This window comes from Pseudophryne corroboree, chromosome 11 (genome assembly GCF_028390025.1).
Source record: "Pseudophryne corroboree isolate aPseCor3 chromosome 11, aPseCor3.hap2, whole genome shotgun sequence".
In the NCBI taxonomy this organism is placed as follows: Eukaryota; Metazoa; Chordata; class Amphibia; order Anura; family Myobatrachidae; genus Pseudophryne; species Pseudophryne corroboree.
Window position 1 is genome coordinate 214,080,148 of NC_086454.1, and position 14,246 is coordinate 214,094,393.

The following is a 14,246-nucleotide window of genomic DNA, read 5'->3' on the forward strand; positions in this document are numbered from 1 at the left end:
AAAACCATCCCTACAAAGGTGTTAATCAGAGACTTGGCTTTGTGGACACTTTTCAGAGAACAAATTTGTTAGCATAAAAATAAAGCCAGAAAATGAAGAGCTGTTTAATCACGCAATTTGATTTTTTTGCCAGCATATTTCTTTTTCTCTGCAACCCACTGCTAAATTGTGCTTCCTAGATGTTTTTATAAAATCACTGAATCAAATCTAACTCTGATTACATCAGAGAAGGCCAGGTACCCTACACCATAACAGGGGGTATGAAATTTGACTTGTCTACTTAAAGATCACCAAAAACTGATAACAAGGTCAATTACGTCCCTGGGTGGGATTGAACCACCAACCTTTTGGTTAATAGCCGTACACACTAACTGATTGCGCCACAGAGACACTTTGCAAAAGTACATACTGACAAATGCTAATAAGCATTCATCTAAAACGTTTCCTAGAAAAACTTAAAAAAATCAATAATCTGGAGAATTTTTGTAAGATGTTTCTTCTATCAACCAACGAAGAAACACATTGGTACTTTCCCATGATGAGTGAGTTCTTCAGGATATCTTGCACTTACATGTGCAGCAGAGTACAGCAATGGAAGCATGCTGGGCCCATAACCCAGAGGTAGGCAGATTGAAACTATCCTCTGCTATATGCATTTTTTTTTGTTAATTAAAGTAATCCAAAACTGGGATTGATATTTTGTCTCTTTTATTTTTACTTAAAGTACAATAACTTTTACCATTTTAATTTGTTTTAATAGTATATTGACAGTATTGTTTTCTTTCAAAAATCCACTTCATTTTCTTTACCCTATTATTAAAATGGTAATTGACAAAAACAAACTACATTGTCACCAGAAGAGCAATACAAAATGTACAAGTGATATATTAAAATCATCTTTCCAGCTTGAATTTCAATGATGCATTGGGTCAACAATTTTGTGAGAAACATCTTCACCCTTAAATAAAGATTTTCTTAATTCCTTACCTGTGTGCTAATTATATATCACCTTGTTTTCACATTAAACAGACTTCCACATGAGAAAGCAGCAAGGATGCAGTGGCGTTAATGTTTCCTGGTGTCAACTTGTATTATTTCAGTAGACATTGAAATGAGGATGCATCTTGCTGCCTTTCCAATGAAGCAAGTTTAATTTAGTAATAGGTGAAAAACCATCCTTACAAAGGTGTTAATCAGAGACTTGGCTTTGTGGACACTTTTCAGAGAACAAATTTGTTAGCATAAAAATAAAGCCAGAAAATGAAGAGCTCTTTAATCACTCGATTGGATTTTTCTGCCAGCATATTTTTTTTCTCTGCAACCCACTGCTAAATTGTGCTTCCTAGCTGTTTTTTATAAAATCACTGAATCAAATCTAACTCTGATTACATCAGAGAAGGCCATGTACCCTACACCATAAGAGGAGGTTTGACATTTTGACTTGTCTACTTAAATATCACCAAAATCTGATCACAAGGTTAATTACGTCCCTGGGTGGGATTGAACCACCAACCTTTTGGTTAATAGCCAAACACACTAACCGATTGCGCCACAGAGACACTTTGCAAAAAGTACATACTGACAAAGGCTAATAAGCATACATCTAGAACGTTTCCTAGAAAAACATTAAAAAATCAATAATCTGGAGAGTTTTTGTAAGATGTTTCTTCCATCAACCAACGAATAAACACATTGGTACTTTGCCATGATGAGTGAGTGCTTCAGGATCTCTTGCACTTACATGGGCAGCAGAGTACTGCAATGGAAGCATGCTGGACCCATAACCCAGAGGTAGGCAGATTGAAACTATCCTTTGCTATATGCATTTTTTTTGTTAATTTAAGTAATCAAAACTGGGATTGATATTTTTGCTCTTTTATTTTTACTTAAAGTACAATAACTTTTACCATTTTAATTTGTTTTAATAGTATATTGACAGTATAGTTTTCTTTCAAAAATCCACTTAATTTTCTTTACCCTGTTATTAAAATGGTAATTGACAAAAAAACTACATTGTCACCAGAAGAGCAATACAAAATGTACAAGTGATATATTAAAATCATCTTTCCAGCTTGAATTTCAATGATGCATTGGGGCAACAATTTTGTGAGAAACATCTTCACCCTTAAATAAAGATTTTCTTAATTCCTTACCTGTGTGCTAATTAGATATCACCTTGTTTTCACATTAAACAGACTTCCACATGAGAAAGCAGCAAGGATGCAGTGGCGTTAATGTTTCCTGGTGTCAACCTGTATTATTTCAGTAGACATTGAAATGAGGATGCATCTTGCTGCCTTTCCAATGAAGCAAGTTTAATTTAGTAATAGGTGAAAAACCATCCCTACAAAGGTGTTAATCAGAGACTTGGCTTTGTGGACACTTTTCAGAGAACAAATTTGTTAGCATAAAAATAAAGCCAGAAAATGAAGAGCTGTTTAATCACGCAATTTGATTTTTTTGCCAGCATATTTCTTTTTCTCTGCAACCCACTGCTAAATTGTGCTTCCTAGATGTTTTTATAAAATCACTGAATCAAATCTAACTCAGATTACATCAGAGAAGGCCAGGTACCCTACACCATAACAGGGGGTATGAAATTTGACTTGTCTACTTAAAGATCACCAAAATCTGATAACAAGGTCAATTAGGTCCCTGGGTGGGATTGAACCACCAACCTTTTGGTTAATAACCATACATACTAACTGATTGCGCCACAGAGACACTTTGCGAAAGTCAATACTGACAAAGGCTAATAAGCATTCATCTAAAACGTTTCCTAGAAAAACTTTAAAAAGTCAATAATCTGGAGAGTTTTTGTAAGATGTTTCTTCCATCAACCAACGAAGAAACACATTGGTACTTTCCCATGATGAGTGAGTGCTTCAGGATCTCTTGAACTTACATGTGCAGCAGAGTACTGCAATGGAAGCATGCTGGGCCCATAACCCAGAGGTAGGCAGATTGAAACTATCCTCTGCTATATGCATTTTTTTTTGTTAATTAAAGTAATCCAAAACTGGGATTGATATTTTGTCTCTTTTATTTTTACTTAAAGTACAATAACTTTTACCATTTTAATTTGTTTTAATAGTATATTGACAGTATTGTTTTCTTTCAAAAATCCACTTCATTTTCTTTACCCTATTATTAAAATGGTAATTGACAAAAACAAACTACATTGTCACCAGAAGAGCAATACAAAATGTACAAGTGATATATTAAAATCATCTTTCCAGCTTGAATTTCAATGATGCATTGGGTCAACGATTTTGTGAGAAACATCTTCACCCTTAAATAAAGATTTTCTTAATTCCTTACCTGTGTGCTAATTAGATATCACCTTGTTTTCACATTAAACAGACTTCCACATGAGAAAGCAGCAAGGATGCAGTGGCGTTAATGTTTCCTGGTGTCAACCTGTATTATTTCAGTAGACATTGAAATGAGGATGCATCTTGCTGCCTTTCCAATGAAGCAAGTTTAATTTAGTAATAGGTGAAAAACCATCCCTACAAAGGTGTTAATCAGAGACTTGGCTTTGTGGACACTTTTCAGAGAACAAATTTGTTAGCATAAAAATAAAGCCAGAAAATGAAGACCTGTTTAATCGCGCAATTTGATTTTTTTGCCAGCATATTTCTTTTTCTCTGCAACCCACTGCTAAATTGTGCTTCCTAGATGTTTTTATAAAATCACTGAATCAAATCTAACTCTGATTACATCAGAGAAGGCCAGGTACCCTACGCCATAACAGGGGGTATGAAATTTGACTTGTCTACTTAAAGATCACCAAAATCTGATAACAATGTCAATTACGTCCCTGGGTGGGATTGAACCACCAACCTTTTGGTTAATAGCCGTACACACTAACTGATTGCGCCACAGAGACACTTTGCAAAAAGTACATACTGACAAATGCTAATAAGCATTCATCTAAAACGTTTCCTAGAAAAACTTAAAAAAGTCAATAATCTGGAGAGTTTTTGTAAGATGTTTCATCTATCAACCAACGAAGAAACACATTGGTACTTTCCCATGATGAGTGAGTGCTTCAGGATCTCTTGCACTTACATGTGCAGCAGAGTACAGCAATGGAAGCATGCTGGGCCCATAACCCAGAGGTAGGCAGATTGAAACTATCCTCTGCTATATGCATTTTTTTGTTTGTTAATTAAAGTAATCCAAAACTGGGATTGATATTTTGGCTCTTTTATTTTTACTGAAAGTACAATAACTTTTACCATTTTAATTTGTTTTAATAGTATATTGACAGTATTGTTTTCTTTCAAAAATCCACTTCATTTTCTTTACCCTATTATTAAAATGGTAATTGACAAAAACAAACTACATTGTCACCAGAAGAGCAATACAAAATGTACAAGTGATATATTAAAATCATCTTTCCAGCTTGAATTTCAATGATGCATTGGGGCAACGATTTTGTGAGAAACATCTTCACCCTTAAATAAAGATTTTCTTAATTCCTTACCTGTGTGCTAATTAGATATCACCTTGTTTTCACATTAAACAGACTTCCACATGAGAAAGCAGCAAGGATGCAGTGGCATTAATGTTTCCTAGTGTCAACCTGTATTATTTCAGTAGACATTGAAATGAGGATGCATCTTGCTGCCTTTCCAATGAAGCAAGTTTAATTTAGTAATAGGTGAAAAACCATCCTTACAAAGGTGTTAATCAGAGACTTGGCTTTGTGGACACTTTTCAGAGAACAAATTTGTTAGCATAAAAATAAAGCAAGAAAATAAAGAGCTGTTTAATCACTCAATTGGATTTTTCTGCCAGCATATTTTTTTTCTCTGCAACCCACTGCTAAATTGTGCTTCCTAGCTGTTTTTATAAAATCACTGAATCAAATCTAACTCTGATTACATCAGAGAAGGCCAGGTACCCTACACCATAACAGGGGGTTTGAAATTTTGACTTGTCTACTTAAAGATCACCAAAATCTGATAACAAGGTCAATTAGGTCCCTGGGTGGGATTGAACCACCAACCTTTTGGCTAATAGCCGTACATACTAACTGATTGCGCCACAGAGACACTTTGCAAACGTCCATACTGACAAAGGCTAATAAGCATTCATCTAAAACGTTTCCTAGAAAAACTTTAAAAAGTCAATAATCTGGAGAGTTTTTGTAAGATGTTTCTTCCATCAACCAACAAAGAAACACATTGGTACTTTCCCATGATGAGTGAGTGCTTCAGGATCTCTTGAACTTACATGTGCAGCAGAGTACTGCAATGGAAGCATGCTGGGCCCATAACCCAGAGGTAGGCAGATTGAAACTATCCTCTGCTATATGCATTTTTTTTTGTTAATTAAAGTAATCCAAAACTGGGATTGATATTTTGTCTCTTTTATTTTTACTTAAAGTACAATAACTTTTACCATTTTAATTTGTTTTAATAGTATATTGACAGTATTGTTTTCTTTCAAAAATCCACTTCATTTTCTTTACCCTATTATTAAAATGGTAATTGACAAAAACAAACTACATTGTCACCAGAAGAGCAATACAAAATGTACAAGTGATATATTAAAATCATCTTTCCAGCTTGAATTTCAATGTTGCATTGGGTCAACAATTTTGTGAGAAACATCTTCACCCTTAAATAAAGATTTTCTTAATTCCTTACCTGTGTGCTAATTAGATATCACCTTGTTTTCACATTAAACAGACTTCCACATGAGAAAGCAGCAAGGATGCAGTGGCGTTAATGTTTCCTGGTGTCAACTTGTATTATTTCAGTAGACATTGAAATGAGGATGCATCTTGCTGCCTTTCCAATGAAGCAAGTTTAATTTAGTAATAGGTGAAAAACCATCCTTACAAAGGTGTTAATCAGAGACTTGGCTTTGTGGACACTTTTCAGAGAACAAATTTGTTAGCATAAAAATAAAGCCAGAAAATGAAGAGCTGTTTAATCACTCGATTGGATTTTTCTGCCAGCATATTTTTTTTCTCTGCAACCCACTGCTAAATTGTGCTTCCTAGCTGTTTTTATAAAATCACTGAATCAAATCTAACTCTGATTACATCAGAGAAGGCCAGGTACCCTACACCATAACAGGGGGTTTGAAATTTTGACTTGTCTACTTAAAGATCACCAAAATCTGATAACAAGGTTAATTACGTCCCTGGGTGGGATTGAACCACCAACCTTTTGGTTAATAGCCAAACACACTAACCCATTGCGCCACAGAGACACTTTGCAAAAGTCCATACTGACAAAGGCTAATAAGCATTCATCTAAAACGTTTCCTAGAAAAACTTAAAAAAGTCAATAATCTGGAGAGTTTTTGTAAGATGTTTCTTCTATCAACCAACGAAGAAACACATTGGTACTTTCCCATGATGAGTGAGTGCTTCAGGATCTCTTGCACTTACATGTGCAGCAGAGTACAGCAATGGAAGCATGCTGGGCCCATAACCCAGAGGTAGGCAGATTGAAACTATCCTCTGCTATATGCATTTTTTTGTTTGTTAATTAAAGTAATCCAAAACTGGGATTGATATTTTGGCTCTTTTATTTTTACTGAAAGTACAATAACTTTTACCATTTTAATTTGTTTTAATAGTATATTGACAGTATTGTTTTCTTTCAAAAATCCACTTAATTTTCTTTACCCTATTATTAAAATGGTAATTGACAAAAACAAACTACATTGTCACCAGAAGAGCAATACAAAATGTACAAGTGATATATTAAAATCATATTTCCAGCTTGAATTTCAATGATGCATTGGGGCAACGATTTTGTGAGAAACATCTTCACCCTTAAATAAAGATTTTCTTAATTCCTTACCTGTGTGCTAATTAGATATCACCTTGTTTTCACATTAAACAGACTTCCACATGAGAAAGCAGCAAGGATGCAGTGGCGTTAATGTTTCCTGGTGTCAACCTGTATTATTTCAGTAGACATTGAAATGAGGATGCATCTTGCTGCCTTTCCAATGAAGCAAGTTTAATTTAGTAATAGGTGAAAAACCATCCTTACAAAGGTGTTAATCAGAGACTTGGCTTTGTGGACACTTTTCAGAGAACAAATTTGTTAGCATAAAAATAAAGCCAGAAAATAAAGAGCTGTTTAATCACTCAATTGGATTTTTCTGCCAGCATATTTTTTTTCTCTGCAACCCACTGCTAAATTGTGCTTCCTAGCTGTTTTTATAAAATCACTGAATCAAATCTAACTCTGATTACATCAGAGAAGGCCAGGTACCCTACACCATAACAGGGGGTTTGAAATTTTGACTTGTCTACTTAAAGATCACCAAAATCTGATAACAAGGTCAATTAGGTCCCTGGGTGGGATTGAACCACCAACCTTTTGGTTAATAGCCGTACATACTAACTGATTGCGCCACAGAGACACTTTGCGAAAGTCCATACTGACAAAGGCTAATAAGCATTCATCTAAAACGTTTCCTAGAAAAACTTTAAAAAGTCAATAATCTGGAGAGTTTTTGTAAGATGTTTCTTCCATCAACCAACGAAGAAACACATTGGTACTTTCCCATGATGAGTGAGTGATTCAGGATCTCTTGAACTTACATGTGCAGCAGAGTACTGCAATGGAAGCATGCTGGGCCCATAACCCAGAGGTAGGCAGATTGAAACTATCCTCTGCTGTATGCATTTTTTTTTTGTTAATTAAAGTAATCCAAAACTGGGATTGATATTTTGTCTCTTTTATTTTTACTTAAAGTACAATAACTTTTACCATTTTAATTTGTTTTAATAGTATATTGACAGTATTGTTTTCTTTCAAAAATCCACTTCATTTTCTTTACCCTATTATTAAAATGGTAATTGACAAAAACAAACTACATTGTCACCAGAAGAGCAATACAAAATGTACAAGTGATATATTAAAATCATCTTTCCAGCTTGAATTTCAATGATGCATTGGGTCAACAATTTTGTGAGAAACATCTTCACCCTTAAATAAAGATTTTCTTAATTCCTTACCTGTGTGCTAATTAGATATCACCTTGTTTTCACATTAAACAGACTTCCACATGAGAAAGCAGCAAGGATGCAGTGGCGTTAATGTTTCCTGGTGTCAACCTGTATTATTTCAGTAGACATTGAAATGAGGATACATCTTGCTGCCTTTCCAATGAAGCAAGTTTAATTTAGTAATAGGTGAAAAACCATCCCTACAAAGGTGTTAATCAGAGACTTGGCTTTGTGGACACTTTTCAGAGAACAAATTTGTTAGCATAAAAATAAAGCCAGAAAATGAAGAGCTGTTTAATCATGCAATTTGATTTTTTTGCCAGCATATTTCTTTTTCTCTGCAACCCACTGCTAAATTGTGCTTCCTAGATGTTTTTATAAAATCACTGAATCAAATCTAACTCTGATTACATCAGAGAAGGCCAGGTACCCTACACCATAACAGGGGGTATGAAATTTGACTTGTCTACTTAAAGATCACCAAAAACTGATAACAAGGTCAATTACGTCCCTGGGTGGGATTGAACCACCAACCTTTTGGTTAATAGCCGTACACACTAACTGATTGCGCCACAGAGACACTTTGCAAAAGTACATACTGACAAATGCTAATAAGCATTCATCTAAAACGTTTCCTAGAAAAACTTAAAAAAATCAATAATCTGGAGAATTTTTGTAAGATGTTTCTTCTATCAACCAACGAAGAAACACATTGGTACTTTCCCATGATGAGTGAGTTCTTCAGGATATCTTGCACTTACTTGTGCAGCAGAGTACAGCAATGGAAGCATGCTGGGCCCATAACCCAGAGGTAGGCAGATTGAAACTATCCTCTGCTATATGCATTTTTTTTTTGTTAATTAAAGTAATCCAAAACTGGGATTGATATTTTGTCTCTTTTATTTTTACTTAAAGTACAATAACTTTTACCATTTTAATTTGTTTTAATAGTATATTGACAGAATTGTTTTCTTTCAAAAATCCACTTCATTTTCTTTACCCTATTATTAAAATGGTAATTGACAAAAACAAACTACATTGTCACCAGAAGAGCAATACAAAATGTACAAGTGATATATTAAAATCATATTTCCAGCTTGAATTTCAATGATGCATTGGGTCAACAATTTTGTGAGAAACATCTTCACCCTTAAATAAAGATTTTCTTAATTCCTTACCTGTGTGCTAATTAGATATCACCTTGTTTTCACATTAAACAGACTTCCACATGAGAAAGCAGCAAGGATGCAGTGACGTTAATGTTTCCTGGTGTCAACCTGTATTATTTCAGTAGACATTGAAATGAGGATGCATCTTGCTGCCTTTCCAATGAAGCAAGTTTAATTTAGTAATAGGTGAAAAACCATCCCTACAAAGGTGTTAATCAGAGACTTGGCTTTGTGGACACTTTTCAGAGAACAAATTTGTTAGCATAAAAATAAAGCCAGAAAATGAAGAGCTGTTTAATCACGCAATTTGATTTTTTTGCCAGCATATTTCTTTTTCTCTGCAACCCACTGCTAAATTGTGCTTCCTAGATGTTTTTATAAAATCACTGAATCAAATCTAACTCTGATTACATCAGAGAAGGCCAGGTACCCTACACCATAACAGGGGGTATGAAATTTGACTTGTCTACTTAAAGATCACCAAAAACTGATAACAAGGTCAATTACGTCCCTGGGTGGGATTGAACCACCAACCTTTTGGTTAATAGCCGTACACACTAACTGATTGCGCCACAGAGACACTTTGCAAAAGTACATACTGACAAATGCTAATAAGCATTCATCTAAAACGTTTCCTAGAAAAACTTAAAAAAGTCAATAATCTGGAGAGTTTTTGTAAGATGTTTCTTCCATCAACCAACGAAGAAACACATTGGTACTTTCCCATGATGAGTGAGTGCTTCAGGATCTCTTGAACTTACATGTGCAGCAGAGTACTGCAATGGAAGCATGCTGGGCCCATAACCCAGAGGTAGGCAGATTGAAACTATCCTCTGCTATATGCATTTTTTTTTGTTAATTAAAGTAATCCAAAACTGGGATTGATATTTTGTCTCTTTTATTTTTACTTAAAGTACAATAACTTTTACCATTTTAATTTGTTTTAATAGTATATTGACAGTATTGTTTTCGTTCAAAAATCCACTTCATTTTCTTTACCCTATTATTAAAATGGTAATTGACAAAAACAAACTACATTGTCACCAGAAGAGCAATACAAAATGTACAAGTGATATATTAAAATCATCTTTCCAGCTTGAATTTCAATGATGCATTGGGTCAACAATTTTGTGAGAAACATCTTCACCCTTAAATAAAGATTTTCTTAATTCCTTACCTGTGTGCTAATTATATATCACCTTGTTTTCACATTAAACAGACTTCCACATGAGAAAGCAGCAAGGATGCAGTGGCGTTAATGTTTCCTGGTGTCAACTTGTATTATTTCAGTAGACATTGAAATGAGGATGCATCTTGCTGCCTTTCCAATGAAGCAAGTTTAATTTAGTAATAGGTGAAAAACCATCCTTACAAATGTGTTAATCAGAGACTTGGCTTTGTGGACACTTTTCAGAGAACAAATTTGTTAGCATAAAAATAAAGCCAGAAAATGAAGAGCTGTTTAATCACTCGATTGGATTTTTCTGCCAGCATATTTTTTTTCTCTGCAACCCACTGCTAAATTGTGCTTCCTAGCTGTTTTTTATAAAATCACTGAATCAAATCTAACTCTGATTACATCAGAGAAGGCCATGTACCCTACACCATAAGAGGAGGTTTGACATTTTGACTTGTCTACTTAAATATCACCAAAATCTGATCACAAGGTTAATTACGTCCCTGGGTGGGATTGAACCACCAACCTTTTGATTAATAGCCAAACACACTAACCGATTGCGCCACAGAGACACTTTGCAAAAAGTCCATACTGACAAAGGCTAATAAGCATACATCTAGAACGTTTCCTAGAAAAACATTAAAAAATCAATAATCTGGAGAGTTTTTGTAAGATGTTTCTTCCATCAACCAACGAATAAACACATTGGTACTTTGCCATGATGAGTGAGTGCTTCAGGATCTCTTGCACTTACATGGGCAGCAGAGTACTGCAATGGAAGCATGCTGGACCCATAACCCAGAGGTAGGCAGATTGAAACTATCCTTTGCTATATGCATTTTTTTTGTTAATTTAAGTAATCAAAACTGGGATTGATATTTTTGCTCTTTTATTTTTACTTAAAGTACAATAACTTTTACCATTTTAATTTGTTTTAATAGTATATTGACAGTATAGTTTTCTTTCAAAAATCCACTTAATTTTCTTTACCCTGTTATTAAAATGGTAATTGACAAAAAAACTACATTGTCACCAGAAGAGCAATACAAAATGTACAAGTGATATATTAAAATCATCTTTCCAGCTTGAATTTCAATGATGCATTGGGGCAACAATTTTGTGAGAAACATCTTCACCCTTAAATAAAGATTTTCTTAATTCCTTACCTGTGTGCTAATTAGATATCACCTTGTTTTCACATTAAACAGACTTCCACATGAGAAAGCAGCAAGGATGCAGTGGCGTTAATGTTTCCTGGTGTCAACCTGTATTATTTCAGTAGACATTGAAATGAGGATGCATCTTGCTGCCTTTCCAATGAAGCAAGTTTAATTTAGTAATAGGTGAAAAACCATCCCTACAAAGGTGTTAATCAGAGACTTGGCTTTGTGGACACTTTTCAGAGAACAAATTTGTTAGCATAAAAATAAAGCCAGAAAATGAAGAGCTGTTTAATCACGCAATTTGATTTTTTTGCCAGCATATTTCTTTTTCTCTGCAACCCACTGCTAAATTGTGCTTCCTAGATGTTTTTATAAAATCACTGAATCAAATCTAACTCTGATTACATCAGAGAAGGCCAGGTACCCTACACCATAACAGGGGGTATGAAATTTGACTTGTCTACTTAAAGATCACCAAAAACTGATAACAAGGTCAATTACGTCCCTGGGTGGGATTGAACCACCAACCTTTTGGTTAATAGCCATACATACTAACTGATTGCACCACAGAGACACTTTGCAAAAGTCTATACTGACAAAGGCTAATAAGCATTCATCTAAAACGTTTCCTAGAAAAACTTTAAAAAGTCAATAATCTGGAGAGTTTTTGTAAGATGTTTCTTCCATCAACCAACGAAGAAACACATTGGTACTTTCCCATGATGAGTGAGTGCTTCAGGATCTCTTGAACTTACATGTGCAGCAGAGTACTGCAATGGAAGCATGCTGGGCCCATAACCCAGAGGTAGGCAGATTGAAACTATCCTCTGCTATATGCATTTTTTTTTTGTTAATTAAAGTAATCCAAAACTGGGATTGATATTTTGTCTCTTTTATTTTTACTTAAAGTACAATAACTTTTACCATTTTAATTTGTTTTAATAGTATATTGACAGTATTGTTTTCTTTCAAAAATCCACTTCATTTTCTTTACCCTATTATTAAAATGGTAATTGACAAAAACAAACTACATTGTCACCAGAAGAGCAATACAAAATGTACAAGTGATATATTAAAATCATCTTTCCAGCTTGAATTTCAATGATGCATTGGGTCAACGATTTTGTGAGAAACATCTTCACCCTTAAATAAAGATTTTCTTAATTCCTTACCTGTGTGCTAATTAGATATCACCTTGTTTTCACATTAAACATACTACCACATGAGAAAGCAGCAAGGATGCAGTGGCGTTAATGTTTCCTGGTGTCAACCTGTATTATTTCAGTAGACATTGAAATGAGGATGCATCTTGCTGCCTTTCCAATGAAGCAAGTTTAATTTAGTAATAGGTGAAAAACCATCCCTACAAAGGTGTTAATCAGAGACTTGGCTTTGTGGACACTTTTCAGAGAACAAATTTGTTAGCATAAAAATAAAGCCAGAAAATGAAGAGCTGTTTAATCGCGCAATTTGATTTTTTTGCCAGCATATTTCTTTTTCTCTGCAACCCACTGCTAAATTATGCTTCCTAGATGTTTTTATAAAATCACTGAATCAAATCTAACTCTGATTACATCAGAGAAGGCCAGGTACCCTACACCATAACAGGGGGTATGAAATTTGACTTGTCTACTTAAAGATCACCAAAATCTGATAACAAGGTCAATTAGGTCCCTGGGTGGGATTGAACCACCAACCTTTTGGTTAATAGCCATACATACTAACTGATTGCGCCACAGAGACACTTTGCAAAAGTCTATACTGACAAAGGCTAATAAGCATTCATCTAAAACGTTTCCTAGAAAAACTTTAAAAAGTCAATAATCTGGAGAGTTTTTGTAAGATGTTTCTTCCATCAACCAACGAAGAAACACATTGGTACTTTCCCATGATGAGTGAGTGCTTCAGGATCTCTTGAACTTACATGTGCAGCAGAGTACTGCAATGGAAGCATGCTGGGCCCATAACCCAGAGGTAGGCAGATTGAAACTATCCTCTGCTATATGCATTTTTTTTTGTTAATTAAAGTAATCCAAAACTGGGATTGATATTTTGTCTCTTTTATTTTTACTTAAAGTACAATAACTTTTACCATTTTAATTTGTTTTAATAGTATATTGACAGTATTGTTTTCTTTCAAAAATCCACTTCATTTTCTTTACCCTATTATTAAAATGGTAATTGACAAAAACAAACTACATTGTCACCAGAAGAGCAATACAAAATGTACAAGTGATATATTAAAATCATCTTTCCAGCTTGAATTTCAATGATGCATTGGGTCAACGATTTTGTGAGAAACATCTTCACCCTTAAATAAAGATTTTCTTAATTCCTTACCTGTGTGCTAATTAGATATCACCTTGTTTTCACATTAAACAGACTTCCACATGAGAAAGCAGCAAGGATGCAGTGGCGTTAATGTTTCCTGGTGTCAACCTGTATTATTTCAGTAGACATTGAAATGAGGATGCATCTTGCTGCCTTTCCAATGAAGCAAGTTTAATTTAGTAATAGGTGAAAAACCATCCCTACAAAGGTGTTAATCAGAGACTTGGCTTTGTGGACACTTTTCAGAGAACAAATTTGTTAGCATAAAAATAAAGCCAGAAAATGAAGAGCTGTTTAATCGCGCAATTTGATTTTTTTGCCAGCATATTTCTTTTTCTCTGCAACCCACTGCTAAATTGTGCTTCCTAGATGTTTTTATAAAATCACTGAATCAAATCTAACTCTGATTACATCAG

The 14,246-nt window shown here is 34.6% G+C and overlaps 3 non-coding genes across 3 annotated transcripts; all 3 read right to left on the bottom strand.

Moving 5' to 3' along the window:
* Nucleotides 1-1,485: 1,485 nt before the first annotated feature.
* On the bottom strand, nucleotides 1,486-1,559 carry TRNAN-AUU (transfer RNA asparagine (anticodon AUU)). The gene has a single exon. It is a non-coding gene; the product is annotated as a tRNA-Asn (tRNA).
* Nucleotides 1,560-6,157: 4,598 nt separating this feature from the next.
* Nucleotides 6,158-6,231, bottom strand: TRNAN-AUU (transfer RNA asparagine (anticodon AUU)). Its single transcript has one exon. It is a non-coding gene; the product is annotated as a tRNA-Asn (tRNA).
* Nucleotides 6,232-10,834: 4,603 nt separating this feature from the next.
* TRNAN-AUU (transfer RNA asparagine (anticodon AUU)) lies at nucleotides 10,835-10,908 on the bottom strand. Its single transcript has one exon. It is a non-coding gene; the product is annotated as a tRNA-Asn (tRNA).
* Between the last annotated feature and the right edge of the window lie 3,338 nt (nucleotides 10,909-14,246).